Raw genomic sequence first — 21,841 nt, forward strand, 5'->3', positions numbered from 1 at the left:
GCTCTGTTCCCCTGACTTTCCCCAAAGCTCATTCTGCAGACCCAAACAAACGGCTCCAGCCCCTTCTCAGAGAGGCCGTCTGGGAACACTGGATTTCAGTTTGCTGCCCAGATACTCCACATTACACTAAATTATCTCCTTGGTGGCATTTATCACCGTATATGTTATGTCATCATATGTTTACGTGTTTGCTGATGCTTTATTGTATGACTCCTCAACTCTTAGCTCCATGAAGGCAAGAACCATAACCTATTTTCTTCACCAGTATACATCAGGGGTTCTCTCTCTCTCTCTTTTTTTAAAAGTTGTTTAATGTTTATTTATTTTTGAGAGAGAGAGAGCGAGCAGGGGAGGAGCAGAGAGAGGGAGACACTGTCTGAGCTGTCAGCACAGTCCCTGACGTGGGGCTTGAACTCACAAACCATGAGATCATCACTGAGCCGAAGTCGGACACATGGCTGACTGAGCCATCCAGGTGCCCAGGGCTTTTAATGCTTTGCAGAGAGTAGATGTTCAAAAGTACTTACTGAGTGAAAGAATAATTGAATATACTTAGCCTCTGTTTTACAACTATGACTCTACCGGGTTCACTGTGTGACTATTTGTGGTTTAAATAGTGGCATAGGCGTAAACAAACTACTTTGCTTCAATGTTTAGCAGGTTTTACTTTAGCATCGTGGTTCAGTTCAGGTTCCTGTTTTCAAAAGTTAAGAGAAGAAAGGTACTAAGGACACAACTTTACACCCTACTTTTACAGGCATTCGTGCTGATTTTTTGGCCCCATAAGTGGCCTTTTCTGTCTACGTGGACCTTCAGAAGTTGCACTGTAATTGGAATTTTCATTTTGCTCTAAGCTAATGGCACAATATTGTTTGAGCAACAGTTACAGAATTGACTATCAGAAGGAGTAACTGTCCCTTGGAAATTTGCTAAAGAAGAATCTGGAAAGTTGATCACCTTTTCCTTAATTTCCGTGACAATCAACTATTTTTTCATTAAAAAAAAATGTGTCCCAGTTTTCTATTTAGAGTATGTGTCTATACCACATTGAGAGAACATAACTTCAGCTTGCATGTGGGTCTGGGTAGGTGTGAAGATAAATTCAATTGAGAGTTTATTTAATGTGGTTCTAATTTGGGGCAGTGCCAGTGGATGGAGGCAGGGGGTGGCAGGGGAGATGCCTGTGACTAAAAGTCTTCTCTTCAGTCACATCCTAACAGTTTCTGGACTGCAGGGATGGGCATAGGAAAGAACAGGGTGGTAAGTAGGCTAAGGGGATAGGTTAGCAAAGATATTTATGTTGTTTAAAATTGGTAAAACATGGACACTGCAGTAAATATCATTGTACGGGAATTAAAGTCTGGGAGCTCTTTTATGTCAGGAATGTCCCTCCAAACCCTATTACTTATTAAGCACTTACTGCATGCCAACCGCTACTAGGTATTAGACATATCTTAACTCACTAAATCCTTAAGTCGGGTAATTCTTATGACCTGCATTTTATTGATGAGGAAATTGAAGCATGGAGAATTAACTTGCCAGGGCCACCGGGAAATTAAATGCCAGATCCAGGATTTGAACTCCAGTCTGACCATTGCCCACATCCTTGCCTCCTACGATCCCTTATTCTTTTTGGGAGAAATTTTCTCAGAGGATAGGGTGAGTTCTTAATTAAGAAAGCTCCCCATTTTGAAGGCAGGGTGGAGGCTGGCAGAGGAATAGGCCATTTCCCTTCCACCAAACATGCCTGTCTGCAGCCCCATCATATTTGGACAGAGAGGTAGAGAGTGAGCTGACTGTGTGTTTTAAAAACGCTTTATAAAATCACGCCGACAGGGAAAAACAGAATTGAAAGAGAAACCTAATTTTATGTGTTTCAGAGCATGGCCCAGAGATAGAAGGGGGAAAAGCCACTCCTAATGATCCAAACGCCAGAAAGATGGGATAAGGAGGGAACCCAGCAAAGTTCTGTAAGGCACAAGTCACTGTTGTGGCCACGTAAATCTACTCTGCTTCTGATAGGGACCCTGATATATAATGCCAAAGAGTAACAGCCTAATGCTAATGCAATGCAATTAGCCTACAAGGTGGGTGGTGGTCCTGTCCACTAGCCCCACACTTGTAAAGGGCTAGGATTATCTCCCCATCGCGTCACACGCACACAGACATGCCCACACATCCACTGAACTTCAATATTTGGCATTTTAGGACAATGTCATAACAATGCCAAAAAATTGTTGGGGCCAAGACTGTCGTCTAGGACCAGGAATTGTAACAGCAAGGCTCTGGGAGTGATGATCTCTGAGAATTCCCTGGTGACCTCTACTTCTTAAAGGTCCTGTTTGTGCATGTCTGCGTGGTCAGGGAGGTTAAGCACTAGGAGAGTCTTGCTTAAGGAACAGCCTGAGCTAATCTCTACTCTGCCGATTCTCTGGGCATGGTGGACTTCATGGAAATGGTCTAAGCCTCCCCGGAGGTTGGGGACAAGGCTGCAGTGCCCTGCATCACGTGGCTGTGATTGCCCACATTTACTGGCACTCATAGACCTGTCAGTCCAAGATTCTCACTGCAGCAGGGACTAAAAGTCCGGTCCTCTCAGGAGCTCCAGGGAGGAATGCCACATTGCAGGGGTCAAGTGCTAAGAACCCAGGGACTGAAAAAGACCCAGATCGGTGAAACTTACGAGAAACATTACTAAGAGGCAATCCATCTTCCTCTGCGACGTGCTGGCAGGAGCACAGAGCTGCTGAGCAGGATCACTGGAGGGGTTAGCGCTGGGACAGCCAGTGTGGGCAGCCTGCCTCCCCTTGCAACTGAAGGGTGAGCTGTGTCTGGAGAGGGAACTTTGGGTGACCTCAAGGAGCGACGCATGCGGCCTGGCCGAGGACACCCGTGAGAATGTTCTCTGTTATGTTTATAAACTTTACAAAGTTATGCTCACAGTTATATAACCCCTATGTGGTGCCATAGTTAATGAAGTGCTGGAAGTTAGAAAAATAGCCATGATGTTGTTTTGCCCGTGCTAGGCTTTACTATGTAAGGGTTAAACTCAGTGCTAATTTGCTGATGTGACACAGGATGCGATCTCCCTAGCACCAGCCACAGGTCAAGTCAATCTTCTATTTCAGGAAACTCGTAGCAATCGAATTAATATACAACCATATTAAAGTCATTTCAAAGAAGGAATGCTAATGAGTGACTGAGATTTGTGGCTTCATCCAAAAGCAGGGCAAGATCACCCCATAAAAATCGCTATAATAATAATTTGTTGACTCAATAGTTTATCCTTGTTTTTATTTTTCGTGCATCAATCTGTAATACCAAATGCCCATTTTGAAAAATGCCACCATTCTGTCGCCTCCTCCCACAGCTGCTGCCTGTTTGCCTATTCAGAGAGAACTCATCAGCCTTTTCCGATGGCTTTCTAATTCTTCTCTTTGTAATAATAATAATAAAAAGAAATACAACTTGGATGCTTTTCATCTTTATATCCCTCTCCCACCACACCTCCATGGATGCACACAGCGTCTAGTGTCGCCTTGCACACCGGAAACACTCGACAAATGTCGGTTGGGTAAACTCAGTGAATCGGCACAACCATTTGCTGATAAAAGCTCACGCTTCCACCTGAAGGAGAACCTGGAGGTTCAAGTCAATATTTAATTAAAGAACTAATAGTTGTGTTAAACCTAACGAATTGCTGTATCTACAAATGTCATAACGTGTCTCTCTTATGAGATCGCAAAGGGGCTCTGATGGCCAAAGAAGTGCTTGGATCGGTAAACTATTTGGAGAACTATAAAAATCTTAGTGTCAGGTGGATGAATAAAACATCATATCAAGTAATAAATGGCTGTAGCCATATCCTCCCACTAAAAATATTCCACTTCATAAGCACACTGGGAGGGAAACAATATGATTGTGATATTCAAATACATTCAAGGCGACAATATGTTCTTTTCCTTAGTTTTCTCAGAGGACGAAGTATTCACTGAAATCACTTGTTGGCATACTTAAAATGCTGAAATGATAATATTTAAAATATTTATATTATTTATTAACATTTTTTAGAGGTAGTATTTTAAGAGTTGGAGCCTCATGATCATTTTTCTACCTTGATACTCTAGCTTGAGGCGGATTCCTCAAAACAGAAAAAGGGAAATAAACCTTTCTTTTTTCTTCTCTTTATAAGACATACAAGACTGGTTACAAGATGAATAAAACTCATAAAAGAAAATAAAACAACCAAATATCAAATTGAACAAGATAAGAATTATGATGTTATTTCACCTTTTATCATCTTAGATATGAAAATTTAAAAATCCTCCATTTTCCTTTGAAAGAAAAATAAGCATATAAAATGTCAACAAGGCTTCTCTTAAATTTTTAACAGACTCATAAAAAAGTAAACTGCAAAAAAACTTGAGAAACATTTTGCATATGATTTCCATAAAGTTGTTTCACTTCCGGAAAACTCAGAATAGTACTGCACATGTTCTGTACAGCACAGCGTGGGGAAGGGTGCCAATGAAGAGAATTGCAGATTTCAGAGTTCTTCTAGCAAAAATAATGTGTTTTATATCTTTAAAATTGAGTATCTCCTTCGATTTTCAAGTCATAAGTTTTGTGGAGCCCACCACCACGTCTTGAAGGAGAATGTGGCATGTTTCATAACATTTCATGTGTTAACTTCTCTGGTGTTTGGGACTGTGGCTGACCCATTAGTTGTCCGTGGGAGGGGAAGCTGTGCTCACATCAGGATAAACAACGTTGTTTTATCCTGGTATAAGGCAGTCAGTTAATCAAGAGGGAACAGAACACTTTAAATCAAATGTAAGAGGCTGGGGGCATTTCGTGCTCTTCCAAAAACCTGCACTAACCTGTTATCCTCTTTAACCTATTCCTGAAATTCTCTTCATGAAAATCTATTGCCACTTTACTGAGTAGAACAGTGGCTAAACAAAGGTGAGTTACAACTTTAAAAACAGAATAAGAAAAACAACAACAACAAAACTCCTAACCGCAGGAAACGCAAAACCTTTCCTGTTGCTAAGCCCCCCAAATATCCTCGAGGGCTACTCAGATTTAAATACATATTTTTGGCCAATATTTTGGCTTATTGTGCTATTTATATGTGAATGACTGAAACTTTGACAATGTATTTTGTAAATCTCATGTAATTCTCCATGGTTTTAATACATGGTAAATATGATTTATCTACCTATGAGAAAATTCTTATGTTTAGAAATGATGATCACAGTCCTCTCATCTGTGAGCAATTATTTCATTTCTGTAAGTCCAACACAGGGTGATTTCTTGTGCAGAAAAGCAGAATTTTGCTTTGGAAACATGGCTCTCTCCTCCTCCCAGCCCTGCCACCCATCCAGGCTATGTTCATGGCCTGTTACGCACTCTAAGCTCCATCTCCCAGACGCATCGCGATCTCTTGGATGCCACAAGTGTATGAGGATGAATCCATTCAGAGTTCTGAGAGGAGCTGGTCAGAGCAATTAAACTACTTATGCACAGCTATGGGAATCACTCAATTAGAAATGTAGAAGAAGATAATAAGACCAAGAAACAGTATATTTGGGGGGAAATTATGGCTACAGGAAAGAAATGGAGGTCAAGAACTGAAAAACTTTGCAGTATATTGTTTAGGAAAACGAGCATGGGACAGGAGTGGCTGTGTACGACTTGACTGGCTATCTGCCTAACGATGACCTCAAGTATTAACGCTGTATGAACAATGCTCACCGATATTGCACATTAGCTGTCCTGGACCAACAGCAAATTACTTACTCAGAGTACAATGCCTTTCATATGTGAACTCATGGGTTATAAATCGTTTGTTTCCCATTAACAGAGCTCTTCTTTGAGCAAATCACGGCAAGACTAACAGCTGTGCTTCTTACTGCAGAGGTACAACTTTTGATCCAGGACTTTCTTCCTGAACAGAATTCTATTAGAAAAAATTTGTTTTGGGGCGCCTGGGTGGCGCAGTCGGTTAAGCGTCCGACTTCAGCCAGGTCACGATCTCGCGGTCCGTGAGTTCGAGCCCCGCGTCAGGCTCTGGGCTGATGGCTCAGAGCCTGGAGCCTGTTTCCGATTCTGTGTCTCCCTCTCTCTCTGCCCCTCCCCTGTTCATGCTTTGTCTCTCTCTGTCCCAAAAATAAATAAACATTGAAAAAAAAATTAAAAAAAAAAAAAGAAAAAATTTGTTTTTAGTGAGAAGACTACTTTAAAAATTATATGTACCAGAAAGATACATATAAAACATATTAGCATCTATCCTACTTCCCCCCCCATGCTAGCAGAAGATGAAAATTACAGAGCCAAAAGGATAGTGAAAAGTACACACTGTAATATTTAAAAATCTGGTTCATATTTTATAATTGGCATCATCTTTGCATTTATATGTGCCATTTTATGGAAACAATCTCCACGAGTCTTCTAACTAACAAAGCATGAAAAGGCAATCCCTTAAAGGTGTCTTGAACACTGAGTTCACACCAGTACTGTGACTTGGGATGCTCGCTGAACCTCCAGAAATATTCAGGGCTCACGGTGTTACACCATCATCCTGAAGAGAACCTACGTATCATGTAGCATGGTTAGGCATGACATAAAACAGGCAAATTAGTGTGTTCTAGGAGCATGGCCTCCAAAAATAAAGCCAAGGTATGCTCGGAGGAGGAGTGTGCAGGAATTGGCACTTCCTTCTAACTCCATAACCATATAATGAGTTGGGCCTTAAGGCAAATAAAAAAAGGGGACCCCCCCCCACCTGAGAGGAAGACATGTAAAGGGCACTTCCAAAGTAAGCTACATATAGGAGGCTTCAGTGAAGGCAGGTCAACTACAAACATCTGCCATAAGTAACAGGAGAGTATGATTTGTCTTTTACATTTCTTTTTTCTCTTAGTGGGGAAGCTTGAATCATCCCACAATTATTAAAAAGTGCATATAAATCTACCTTCCCCCCCCCCAGAAATTAAAGTAGAGAGAGAAATTTTAATACTGGAAAACATCATAAGTCTTGTAAAACCCCTGTTTGTTTTGTAGGTATCTTCAAGTCACAACTGCTTTTACAATTTACTTTTCTGCTGATCTTTAGAACTAAAATGTATTTTCTGAACAGTGTTTTTGTATGAATATCATTACCTTTTATTTATTTATTTATTTATTTATTTAACAGGGTTCAGGTTTTTGTTTTTTTTTTTTTTTTGACTTTATTTTGAGAGAGAGAGAGAGCACATGAGCCGGGGAGAGGCAGAGAGAGAGGGAGAGAGAATCTCAAGTAGGCTCTGCACTGTCAGTGCAGAGTCTGAGGCAGGGCTCAAATCCACAGACCGTGGGATCATGATCTGAGCTGAAATCAAGAGTCAGGTGCTTAACTGACTGAGCCACCCAGGTGCCCCACTACCTATTATCTAATTACAGCTTTTAAATTGGCTAATTAAGAATTTTGAACAAAATCATCACTATGTATTACTTTTTGACATCTATAAATACATATATACATCCGTAAACAAATGACAAACGAGTTACCCCAGAATGTTGTAACTCTCTTAGGGCCTTCTATAACACCCCAATAGAAAAGATCTCTCCCTCCAGAAATTCTATAATATTGTCTGAGTTCTTACCACTTTGAGCCCACAGTCTTCCCTTGGTGTTGTTAGTGTGCATGACTGGTTGCCACAGAAAACCATAAGCTCTCAGAAGGCCTCTTTCTGAAGGCCTCTACAGTTTGTAGACCTAAACCACGGAACAGCAATGAATAATGTGTGATGAGTGGATAAATAATGTGGATAAAATTTTCTCCTTCTAAGGGACACCAGATTAGTCTTCATAATCTCCTTAACTGGAATTTAGTTTCAGCCTTAGTAGACTGAGGTTTTAAAAATTAACAGTAGCCAAAATAACTATAGCTAAAACAGAGAGGGCAGTTATACCTAAAATCGTCATTCCAAATATTAGGTACTTCCAAGCAACGTCAAGACTTACTGCTAATTTATTTTTTTCTTACATTTTTATAACGGCAACAAAAAAATGGAACCTAAATGTCCAAAAACAAAAGAATCACTAAGTCGATTAAGATGCACTCATACAATTAAATACCTCACACTAACCAAAAATGCTCTTTTGAAAAATTTTTAATGACTTGGAGAGAAGTTTGTATTATGCTTTATAGAAGAAAAAAGCAGGATATAAAACTGAATGTATAGCTCCATTTTGTAACAAAAAAGAAGAAGAAATGGAAGGAGAAAGGGGGAAATGTATAATTGAAATCTCTTTGTAGGACTATGTGGATGAGTTTTATTCTTTCTCCATTTCTGTAGTTTCTGAAATTTCTATAGGGAACATATGATAGTTTTATAATTGAAAGTTTGTAAAATTGTAGGGAAGAATGTGAATTTGAATGACAAAAAGAGAAAAAAAAAAAAAAGGCAAAACAAACAAAACAGACCCTAGGAAAAAACATCTGTTTTTATTAGGGAAACTCCAAAGGAGCTAAGTAAGATACAGGACCATACAGTACATATGTTACAATAGACTTAAAATATTAAAACTTTTTAGTTTTCTCTCTCAAAATTACTACCAAACATCTTCCAGTCTAAGAGGCACATTTTAGCCTTCACAGGAAAACATTCTGAAATTAGAATGTTCTAAATTTTTCTTTATTTTATCCAAAAGCTGTTAATAAGCCTTACAATACCCTCTTACAAGAGATGTTCTATAAATCTGAGTTGCCAGATATAGTTCTAAGTTCTTTCTTTGCCCACCTGTCTGACTGCCTTCCTTCCTTCTTCCCTCCCTCCTTGCCTTCCTTCCTTCTGTGTAACATGACTGAATATCTACTATGCACTAGATACTGTGCTTAGGGCAAGTGATATGGTATAAATGTGACATGGTCCCTTTCCTCAAGTTGCTAACGGTCTAGTGCGGAGCACACATTCTGAGGAAGAGGCTGTTTCAATAAAGTGTGAGGAACACTGTGATGGGGTAGATGGACACAGGGTCCCGTGGGGCACAGAGGAGGGCACCACCCCTGTGACACTTGAGCAGAGACCTGGTATATCCAGGTGAGCGGTAGTGAGGTGAAGAGCATTCTGAGTGAGCAGTGAGACAGAGGTCAAACACAGAGAGAGAGAGGGGATAAGAAATAGAAAGATGGCCAGTGAGTGACAGAGATACAGTGAAGAGAGACACAGAGAGCAAGGGCTGAGGGAACTGGTAGTAGTTCAGTCTGGCTGGGGTATAGATTTGAAGCTAAAGAAACTCAAGAGCTGGGGCCTACAAGGGAGGCAAGGATCAGGTGATGCTTGTGGCCGTAGGCCTTGTGTACGACATCAAGGATTTTGAACTGACCCCTGAAGGATTGAAGTACAGAGTGAAAGTTTTAAGCATGATGTGGTTTTGTCTCAGAGAGATTGCGATGAATCCTATATGGAAAATGACTTACTTACGTCTCTAATTATCATGCATATTCTTTGATTTGTCATTTTTGTGTCGCTTTTATTCCAACCTGAAGGGATCCTGACTCAGTTTTCCAGGTCACCTCAATCATCAGTCTTCTACGTAGAATTAGTCACGTCTTCTTCTGGGTCTCTCATCACTTTACCTGTGCATGGAATATGGCCTATGTCATGGTTGTCTGTCTGCCCTGGTGATGGCACAGCGCTCTATGGGAGAAAGGGCATGGGCTTTGGGCTTGGGCAGAATAGGCTGCAATCCTGCTCCACCATCTACTTCTGATGTGGCCTTGAACAAATTTAATCACACGCAGAAAGTCTCAGTTTCCTCAACAGAATCAATACTGACCTCGTATGGGTTTTGCAAGAATTGGATGAAAAATCTATAAAAAATGTTTGGTCCACGGTGCCTAGGTGGCTCAGTCAGTTGAGCGTCTGACCCCAGTTCAGGTCATGATCTCTCAGGTCCATGAGTTCAAGTCCCTCATCGGGCTCTGTGCTAACAGCTCAGAGCCTGGAGCCTGCTTCAGATTCTGTCTCCCTCTCCCTTCTCTCTCTCTCTCTCTCAAAAATAAATACACATTAAAAAAAATTCTTAAAATGTTTGGCCTGTGCTAGATGCTCAGTGCTCACAGTGTCCTGTTCCTCCTATGATTGACTTATCTCCACAGTGTTTCCACAACATCTGGTAAAATGTTTAGTAAAACATAGTAAGTACTAAAGGCATTGGTTGCTAAATGAATGAAGATAATGTCTAATGGACTAACACCTCCCAAGTCAGAGATTTGTCCTTCATTAATTTTTGGACAAACATTTGGATGATTTTATTCAAATCTTTTTAATAGCGGATCCTTTGACGTACCTCCCAAATCTATCTTCAGGATCCAAAGACTTATTTCCTCGATGCTGGGGGTCCTTCCAGCCCTGCCTGCAGACAGCCCTCAGCAGCAGCCCTCCTCTGAAATTGTCTTGATGCAGAGATCTACCTCACCTGGGGGTTATGCCCCCTCCCAAGGCCAGTCTGTGTCCATGACTAGTCCGCCCTGAGGGAAAAGGGTGCTTCCCTCACCCGACTCTAACCCTCTGCCCAGTTTAGAGCTCCCAGGGGCTTGACTGAGGCCTTATTTGAAACTGTGTTACAGCCCGATCTCTCCCTCTACTTCAGTTCTACTTCCTTCCTTCCTCTCCCTTCCAAAGAGCAGATCCCATACCAACTGTTGACGTCTGCTCATCTCAGAGTGTGCTCGATCTCAGTGCAGACATATCTGTGACACCTCTGAAGTCAGATTTTCAAAATCAACCTTTTTCCTTAGGAAAATTCCTTTCAGGAGCCTTCGAATGCCCTCGTGTTATTTTTCGGTGATTGGCTATGTTTATTAAGCCTCCTGTAATGCAGAACTATGTCTATGAAGGTTTCATGGTACGCTCCTGGGAAACCACAGTTTTTCAGTGAATCCCCCTACTTCCCAGTTCCCCAGGGACAAATAAAACTTTCCTAGCCAGAGTTGGAGGTAAGCAGACTCCAAGGGAACAGTTTCCTCCTATGTTTTAAAATCGTATAATTTATAACATGAAATTAAAAACAACATAAATTAGTAATTCAATCCCAGCATTCCAATTTAATGAACTGGAGTTTTCATTGCATTATTGTTTTGTTCCACTGGACCAATCTTTTGGTGTATGAATAGAAAGTTCCTCTTTATTAACAAATAAGTATATAAAAAAATTCAGGGTGCCCTTTGTGCAATTATGTTGATGTCTCAAAGGAGTGTAAATTCGATAATTTAAAATATTATGTTCTTAGCATATTCACAACTACAGTAGATAAGAAAGTGAAATTTGTGTCTTTTTAGTTTAAACTCTTTTTAAGTGCAGTGCAGCAAAGCAATTGCTCCCCAGTGGCACGTGAGAAGCACTTCCCGGGAAAATTGTTATTGGATTATGGTTCTGGCAGCACAAAATGTGAAAAAAGGACATCTCTGACATCCAAAAAGTGGTCAAGGATCAGAGCTGTGTAACACCTACATACGACTCAAGGTCAATGCAAGACTTCTTGTCTACCTAAAACAAAAGTGACACCTGGGATCTTAGCTACAGTTCGCTCATTACTATTTCACGGTACTTTATTGACCGTCATTTGGGATGCACAACAGATGCAAAAATCCTATTACAAACAGTTTAAAATTCTGCAGACCTGGTAAAGACATTTCCATAAATGCTCATCCCTATTTAGACATCACGGTCCCTTTAAGAGATTTTATTTGCCTCAAGAATGTAGGTCTGCGCATGGAAAGTCACTGCCCTACGCAAGACTGATATTTTCTAGATTAGTCTCTTAACCTTCTTTTGCTTGAACAGCCACTCCTCTCATGGTTTATGGCTTTCCTGTTTGCTCTCACCAGCTCTTGTTCATACTTTGGCTTTTCCCCATTCAGACCACTTCAGCTTGTTGTATGCATCTTCAGACTGCTTCCACACAGACAGTAAGCTCTGTGAGGGTAAGAATCCTATGTGTTTTATTGCCAACTACACCCTTGGCATGTAGCCTAGTTTTTTACCTACAGCGAGGACAGAATGCCCGTCTGCCGAATGGATGAATACGTGGGTGAATATCAGGTTTCTACCTTCATTTTTCAGGTTGACGGATGTTTCTCACTTCTAACACTATATATGCAGGCTAATACACTTAAAACATAATCTTTTAATCTCATAATCTATAGACCCCACACACACATAACCTCTTTGAGGTAGTTCTGTCATGAATTAGAACTAAAATTGTATGATATGATGAACTGTATATCTGTTCAATATTCAAAAACAATATGAATGTTTCAGACAAGGATGAAAGAGAACTTCCATATGTAGAATATGAGAGAGTAGATATCCTAAACAATTATCCAGCTATAAAAATTCTATATAAACATATGCTAAGTTTTTAAAATGTTTTTGGTTTTTGTTTTTTGTTTTTTTAATTTTTTTTTCAACGTTTATTTATTTTTGGGACAGAGAGAGACAGAGCATGAACGGGGGAGGGGCAGGGAGAGTGGGAGACACAGAATCGGAAACAGGCTCCAGGCTCTGAGCCATCAGCCCAGAGCCCGACGCGGGGCTCGAACTCACGGACCGCGAGATCATGACCTGGCTGAAGTCGGACGCTTAACCGACTGCGCCACCCAGGCGCCCCGTTTTTAAAATGTTTAATGGAGTAAGCAAGAAGGTAGAGGAAATCCTCAGGGACAAAATATAAGTGAATCCAGAGCAGTAAGGGCTTTGAAACCCCCAAATAAAAACAAGGTAAACCAAAGTAACTTGAAAGGGGGATTCTTTGGATATGTGAAACTCAGCCTTGATGAATTGGAGGCAGGAGGCAAATCCTAGGCCAACATTACATGAAGCCAAGACCACAAAGGTCTTCACCCATAGGGAACTGGGTGAAGGAGCATAAACTTGTTTTACTGGGAAGCAGCAGAGAAAATTCTATCTGGGGAGAGGAAAAGTTTCTCCTGTTAATTCATAAGCCAGCCCTTGCTCAAGGTTGTAGCACATATATTCACATTACCTATCTTACCAAAAACAAAAAATTCAGATCCAAAAATTATGTTAAAAGATATTCTGATTTATAAGTTCCAAATTGGTAGTAACTATCCTCTCTAGAGGAAAGCTCCTTGAAACTAAGTCTCATGTCATTTCCCAGATAAAAATTCTATCACACATAAAACTAGACAAAAGTACAAAATGAAATAGAGAAATCAATCTGAATATATTGGTAGCCACAATACAGTGAAATGAATGAGAAACTTCAATTAGAAGACAAATGTTGGGAATAAAAGGCAAATATTGGATGATGGAATTTTTTAAAAATCCAAATATATGCAATTTACAAGAAAAATATGTAAAATATGACTAAAAATGCTTAAAGTACAAGGATAAAAAAGGAAAAAAATACAAAAAAGAATTAGTATATTGCAATAATAAAATAATTCAAATAATTCAAAATAGGTTTCAATATCAAGAGCATTACTAGGTATTAAAAGGATCATTTGGTAATTTGAAAAGATTTAATATACCTGGAAGATACCAGGTTTTAAATGTGTTTATTATTATTCACACAGTCTAAGAAAAAAAATAGAACTACATAAAGAAAATGATAAATATGCTTTCATTGGGGGATATTTTAATAGAAGTTTTTCAATAATTGCTAGAATGAGCAGACAAAAATGAATGAGGATATAAATTTGAAAACTACATATTGCAAACTAAAATACTTGTATAAAACAACATCTAACAATTGAATTTGAAAATTGATCACCCACTAGACCATAAAGCAAGTCTCAACAAAATTCAAAATATTTCTAAATAAATGAATCAAGGCATAAGTCATAATAGAAATTAGAAAATACTTAGTACAGAATAATAATAAAAATACTAAACATAATGGATATCAAAACTTGAGAAATGCAGCTAATGTGGTCATTAGAGGAAAAATTATAGCTTTAGAATACTAACAATCAGAAAAATAGAAAGTTTCAAAATTAATGAGCTATATACCTAAGTTTTGGAGTTAGAGAAAAGTTCAAAACAAAACCTAAGAGAATTGAATAAAGGAAAGACAGTAGATAAAAGCAGAAAATAATGAAATGGAAAACAAACATAGAGAAATTCAACAAAGTCTAAGATTTGTGGTTCAAAAGATTAATAAAATTTATAAAAGTCAGACAAGATTGACCAGATAATTGTAAAACTTTTTAATATTTTAAAATTTAGGGAGTCATTACAACAAAAGCTACACAGATTTAAAAGAATAAAAGATTAATATGAACCACTTTCTGCCAATAAATTTGAAAATATCCACAAAAGGGATATATTCCTAGGAAGATACAACCAAATTTGAATCAAGGAAAAGAAAAACAAAAGGGAAAACATATATAGTTCTTTAACTATTCAAGAAATTAAAACATATTAAAAATTTCCCACCCAAATAATGTAAAGCCCAAGTAGTTTTACAAAGTAGTATACTGAACATTCAAAGAACACATTATTTCTGTACATAAAATCTGGCAGAGAAAGAAGAAGAAAGAACACATCCCAAATAATTTTATGAGACTTTTAGTGTAAACTGAAAACCAACACTATACAAGAACTTTGTGAGAGGCAAATCGCTACCCTCTGTCATCCATCACTTGAGCATAGATGTAAAAATTTCCAAACAAAACTAACAAATGGAATCCCATCATGTATAAAAAAGTATATCAAGAGTCTCTTATGGGTTTGCCTCCCTCTCTGTTTGAAACTACTTCTTCCCCTTCCCTTCCCCCATGGTCTTCTGTTAAGTTTCTCAAGTTTCACATATGAGTGAAAACATATATCTATCTTTCTCTGACTTATTTCACTTAGCATAATACCCTCCAGTTCCATCCATCCTGCAAATGGCAGGATTTCATTCTTTCTCATTGCCAAGTAGTATTTCATTCATCCCCAAACCAAGAGCACACTGTATACACTGAATGTTAGCTAACTTGATAATAAATTATATTGTAATTATATAATTATAATTACACATTTATATAATTATATATTTATTTAATATATAATTATAAGATATAATTATGTAATCATATTATAATCATATTAAATTATATTAAAATTCAATAATAACAAAATTTAAAAAGTATATCAAATCTATTATAGGTTTATTACAGAAATACTAGTGTGACTCAAATGAGAAATTCCATCAATGCATATTTTATCGTATTTAGCAGCTTAAAGGGGGAAAAACATAAATCTTCTAAAGATGCAGAAGCATTTGATAATATTCAAATTTTATTCATGAAAAAAGTTCTTTTTTTTTTTTTAATTTTTTTTTTCAACGTTTTTTATTTATTTTTGGGACAGAGAGAGACAGAGCATGAATGGGGGAGGGGCAGAGAGAGAGGGAGACACAGAATCGGAAACAGGCTCCAGGCTCCGAGCCATCAGCCCAGAGCCTGACGCGGGGCTCGAACTCCCGGACCACGAGATCGTGACCTGGCTGAAGTCGGACGCTTAACCGACTGCGCCACCCAGGCGCCCCTGAAAAAAGTTCTTAGTATAAAAATGAAATGACTTTTCTTAAACTGATAGAGGGTATCTGCAAAAATAAAATCTTTTTACAATCATGGTACTTAATGGTAAAACTTTAAAATATTTTCTTTAAAATAAGTTACCTGACAAGATGCCAGCCATCAATAGTTCTGTTCATCACTATATTTGATTCTCTTGCCAGTCCAATAAGGCAAAAAAAATTATATAAGAATTAGAAAGAAGAAAGAAAATTAATATATGCTGAGAACATAGCTATACACAAAGATCTACAAAGAATATTCCCAGGAAGCTACTGACAAATTATTATTATTAAGAAGAAGATTTACTAAAATGTCACATAAAAAAGAACTAGTTACATTTCTATATTCCAGTGATAATTAAAAATATAAAAAATTAAAAGGATTTTATTTATAATAACAGTATGTAAAAAATATAAGGGATCCAGTAATAAATCTGACAGAAGTCATATAAGAACTTTATGGGACAAAATTTTATATTTATTCAAAGGATATTAATGAAGACCAAGAAAAAATTTAGAGGTATACTATATTCAAGGATAGAAAAACTCAATTTTATAAAGATGTCAGTCCTTCCCAATTTTATCCATAGACTTAGTGTAACACCAACTAAATTCCCAACTTTTTTACCCTATGTATTGTAATGAATATGTAATTCTGAAATTTATATGGAACACAAGAGAATAAAAACAGTCCAAGATGTTCCTAACAATGTTGGGAGTGGTCAGCACTATCCCATGTCAAGACTAATTAGACCTATAGTAATAAAGATATTATAGTATTGGGGCGCCTGGGTGGCACAGTCGGTTAAGTGTCCGACTTCAGCCAGGTCACGATCTCGCGGTCCGGGAGTTCGAGCCCCGCGTCAGGCTCTGGGCTGATGGCTCGGAGCCTGGAGCCTGTTTCCGATTCTGTGTCTCCCTCTCTCTCTGCCCCTCCCCCGTTAATGCTCTGTCTTTCTCTGTCCCAAAAATAAATAAACGTTGAAAAAAAAATTAAAAAAAAAAAAAGATATTATAGTATTGGTCAGAAATAGAAAAATAGTCAAGTAGATTCAATAGAGAGTCAAGATATAAACCCAACCATAAATGAGATTTGATGTATAAAAAACTGGTGATTAATGCAGGAGAGAAGCATGGGCAATTTAGTAAGTTAATATGGGACCGATGGTTATAGATATACAACAATCCAACCTCACAACATACACAATTCTTGGTGGCCTGACAGCTTAAATGTGGAAAGCAAAAAGCTTTTGAAAGGAAGTTTAGAGGAACATTTTTATGACTGGGGGATAGGAAAACCTTTTTTAAACTAGGTTGTCAAAGAACAGATTATAAAATTAAATGTTGATAAAATTCCCTTCATTAAAATTTATAACCTTTAATTAAAACTTAGCATAAAGAAAACAAAAAGGCAAGTTACAAAATGGGAGAAGGGATTTGCAGTATTTAGATGTCCAAGGAACAATATCCAGAATATAAAAAGAACAAATCAAGAAAAAAGATAAATAACTCAATATTCAAATGGCCGAAAGATTTGATTTGTGTTATAATAAAAAGAAACATGCATAGCCCTAAGATGTTCAATTCGTTAGTCATCACATAAATGAAAATTAAAGCCATTATATGCCATCATTTGCTATCAAATGGTTATTAAACAGAGATTTTAAATGATATAAAAACCTGACAACATTAAATATCTTCAAGGGCATAAACAAGAACTTGTATACACTGCTAGTAAAACCACTTTAAAAACCACTTTAAAAAATAATTTAACATTGTTTTGGAAAGCAATTCAACTCCTGGGCAGTGGTTCTCAAAGTGTGATCTAAGAAAATTTTCAGCATGTTTGCAAAGTCCCCTCATTTCAAACTGCATATTTGTGTGAGACCCGATGTTTTTCAAATACTTCAACCAAAACTACAAACCCAATAGACTGAATGAAGAGAGCAGATATGAAAATTTGGTTGTTTTCCTTTAAGCCAGACATAGAAAAATTTGTAAAAAATAAAAAGAATATCACTTTTTTCATTAATTTATTTTCATTTTTAAAAAATAGTTATTTTTGTAAAAATGTTATTGGCATGAACTTGTAATGGGACTACTGTTATTTTTATTTTATTTTTTTATTGAAGCATAATTGAGATACATTATATTAGTTTCAGGCATACAGCATAATGATTCGCTATTTGTATACATTGCAAAATGAACAACACATTAAGTTTATTTACCATCTGTCACCATACAAAGTTACATTTTTTTCCTTGTGATGAGAGCTTTTAAGATTTACTTTATTAGCAACTTTTAAGTTAGCAATACAATATTATTGGCCATAGTTCCCATGCTGTTCATCACATCCAGATGACTTATTTATTTTGTTACTGGAAATTTGTACCCATTGCTCTTTTTCACTATTTTTGCCCAGCCCCCAAGATCCTCCCCTCTGGCGACCACCCATCTGTTCCCTGTATCTATGAGATTTATTTTGTTTTTGTTTATTTTTTAGATTCCAGATATAAGTGAGAATTTATACAGTATTTGGCATTATCTGAGTTATTTCACTTAGCAAAATAGTCTCAAGATCCATCCAGTTGTTGAAAATGGCAAGATTTCATTCTTTTTTATAGCTAAATAGTATTCCATTATATATATGTATATATATATGTGTGTGTATGTATATATAAACATATAAACATATAAACATAAACATAAATATAAACATATAAACACACACACATATATATCTCATATCTTCTTTATCCATCCCTCCATTGATGGTCATTTAGATAGTTTCCATGTTTTGGTTATGTAAATAATGATGCAGTGAACATAGGGGAGCATGTATCTTTTCTAATTAGTGTTAATTTTCTTGGAATTAATACCAGTTGTGGAATTACTATGTAATATGATATTTCTATTTTTAAGATTTTGAGGATCTTCCATACTGTTTTCCATAGTGGCTGTACTAATTTATATTCCCACCAATGGTGCACGAAGGTTCCTTTCTCTCCACACCTTTGCCAACACTTGTTATGTTTTCGTCTTTTTGATAATTGCCATTCTGACAAGTTGAGGTGATATCTCATTGTGGTTTTTAATTTTTATTTTAGAAAAAGAGAGAGAGCATGTGCAAACAGGGGAGAAGGGCAGAGGGAGGGAGGGAGGGAGGGAGAGAGAGAGAGAGAGAGAGAGAGAGAGAGAATCTTAAGCAGGCTCCATGCTCAGCATAGAGCCTGATGTGGGCCTCAATCCCATGACCCTGGGACCATGAGCTGAGATGAAATCAAGAGTCTGACACTCAACCCACTGAACCACCCAGGTGCCCCTCATTTTGGTTTTGATTTGCATTTCCCTGATGACTAGTGGTGTTGAGCATCTTGTCACGTGCTTGTTGGCCATCTGTATGTCTTCTTTGGAAAAACTGTTTATTCATATCCTCTGCCAATTGTTAAAGTTGGATTGTTTTTGTTGTTATTGTTATTGAATTATATGAGTTCTTTATATATTTTACATATTAACCTCTTCTCAGGTATATGATTTGCAAATACTTTCTCATTCAACAGGTTGTCTTTTTATTTTGTTGATGCTTTCCTTAGCTATGCAGACACATTTTAATTTGATGGAGTCCCATTTGTTATTTTTGCTTTTGTTGCCATTGTTTCTGGAGTCAGATTCAAAAAGATATCTCTAAGACCAATGTCAAGGAACTTACCACCTATATTTACTTCTATGAGTATTATGGTTTCTGGTCTTCCAGTCAAGTCTTTAATTTATCTTGAGTTAATTTTTGATGGTACACGAAAGTGGTTCAGTTTCTATTTTTTTGCAGCTAGCTGCCTAGTTTTTCCAGCACCAATGTATTAAAGAGACTGTCCTTTCCTCAGTATATATTCTTGCTTCCTTTGTTGTAGTTAACTGTCCATATATGGGTGGGTATTTCTAGGCTCTCTGTTTGCTTCACTGACCTATGTATCTGTTTTGATTACTATAGCTTTGTATAGTATGATTACCATACTGTTTTGATTACTATAGCTTTGTAATGTAGTTTGAAGTCAGGTAGTAGGTCCTCCAGCACATAAATAGAAGCTCTTAGGAGTCCTCAACAATTTTCAAGAGTGAAAAGGAGTCATGAGACCAGAATATTTATAAACTGTTGCACTAAAACCTTTTTCAAGTATAAATTAGTAGACATACACAAAGATGATCATAGTCACTTGTTTGCAATAGAAAATAAAACACAAACAAAAACATTCAACAAACTTGTAATACCCATTGACAAATCAATACAAAATTATAAAATTATAATATACTTACCCAGTGGAATACTATATATTCTGAAATAATATGCTATGCATCTAGCATATGTATCTATATCTATATCTGTATCCATCTATCTGTGTAGACATCAACATGGGAAAGGCTTCAGAAACATGTTAAATGAGAAAAGCAAATCATACACATAGTATGAATCACTGGACTTAAACAACATGTATGACAAAGCTGTGAAGAGAAAGAGGGAAATACAGAACATAAAATGTAGGATAGTGATTATCTCCAGGGAAACAGGAGCATGTGTTCTATTCATCCAGCTATGTGGTAGGTTACATGCACATTGGTTTTATTTTTATTTTTTAAGCCTTGCCCAAATACTACAAATATTCTTCTGTTTGTAATGTTTAATTATAACATTTTTTAATTAAAAAGTCATTTGAATGAAGAAGGGGAAAAGGAGGAGAAAAGAAGGGAGGATGAAGGACCAAGGAAAGAAGGCAGTATTTCCGGATCTTTAATGAGAGTTAAACAAATCTATTAAATGTACTTCCTCGGATGTTAACCAGCTTTCCTATGCTGAGAGGAGATAATCCTTTGGGAAAGATACCACCTGTTCAGCAGTACACATTCTAAAATGCTATTAAAACACCTATTTTAGGACACTTGAGAGGCTCAGTGGGTTAAGCGTCAGACTCTTGATTTCAGTTCAGGTCATGATCTCATAGCTCATGAGTTTGAGCCTCATGGCTGGCTCCACACTGACTGTGGAGCTTGCTTGGGATTCTCTCTCTTCCCCTCTCTCTGCTCCTTCCCTGCACGTGCACTCACTCACTCCCTCTGTCTCTCTCTCAAATAAATAAATAAACTTAAAAAAAAACCCCACCTATTTAAAACTCTTTCAGATAAAAAGACACGTTTGTGATGAAAGTGACATGGAGCAGATTTCTCTGTAGGATTGGTCCAATCCCATATACAATTTAAAGAGCTGTACAAGTGACCAGGATCAGAGGAGACAGTCTCAAAAAACGTTGAGAATGTTGGCTTGCAACCATGGTGTTCCTTCCTCAGGACAACCTACTGCTTGCCACCTGCCATTCACTCAGTTCCTTAGGGAGAGCAACACATCAGCCTTTCACACCGAGCCCAGTGACCTTGCTGCCATCTCCTGGAAATACAGCAATGGGTGATGACGCCGATGACAGAGACAAGCGCAGAGCCCGCTGCAGGACTTTTCATTATTTCCTAATTGGAACAAGTGCAATTTACACCACTCTTTACATGGCTGTTTTGTACTCTTATAATTATAGAATTAGCAACTTTGGCACCCTTTTTTCCACTTTTTAATTGTGTGGCTGAACATAATTGGAAAAACAAAGACGTACACCTAGGGAAAGGGAAATGGAAAAATAAGGAGGAAAAAGTTTTTTCAAAACGGCATTACTTAGACTCCTGCTTGAGCCAGCAACTGCTCCAACAGTAACTCCAGGGACTGGCAGTGCTTCAGACAAACACCTCCTGTTACAATGTCATTGTTTTGTATATTAGGAATCAAAGATTTAGTGAAATGCTAGGCCCCTTCAGAGTTTGTGAAATATCAGCAGTGTCGACCCACTCTCTCTAATCTGCTTCTTCGAATACCCAACATGCCCGTAGCACAGCGATTTATTGAAAAGTTAATGTGGCAGAATAACCACACTGAAAATGAATTGTGCCTTACGGGTTTACCATGAATTATTGGGAATCCTTTTTCCAACACTTTTTCAAGGAGGATGGCGAAGGCTTTAGATTTTGGTGATTTTAGCCCCTCTTTCCTGAGGGGAGAGTTGACAGGTCTGTGCTTTACAAAAGTTAGACTCTCCGAGGGTCGGTCTGAAAAGATACAGAGGAGAAGAGGAGTGCTCAGCCACAGAGATTCCAACACGCTCAAGATCTGTAGACTGAAGATGGGACAGGAACACTAAGGGTGGAGGCTTTGGGAAGCATGCGGAAATCTCCA

The sequence above is a fragment of the Herpailurus yagouaroundi genome, unplaced genomic scaffold (genome assembly GCF_014898765.1).
Source record: "Herpailurus yagouaroundi ecotype Mexico unplaced genomic scaffold, PumYag 77, whole genome shotgun sequence".
NCBI lineage: Eukaryota > Metazoa > Chordata > Mammalia > Carnivora > Felidae > Herpailurus > Herpailurus yagouaroundi.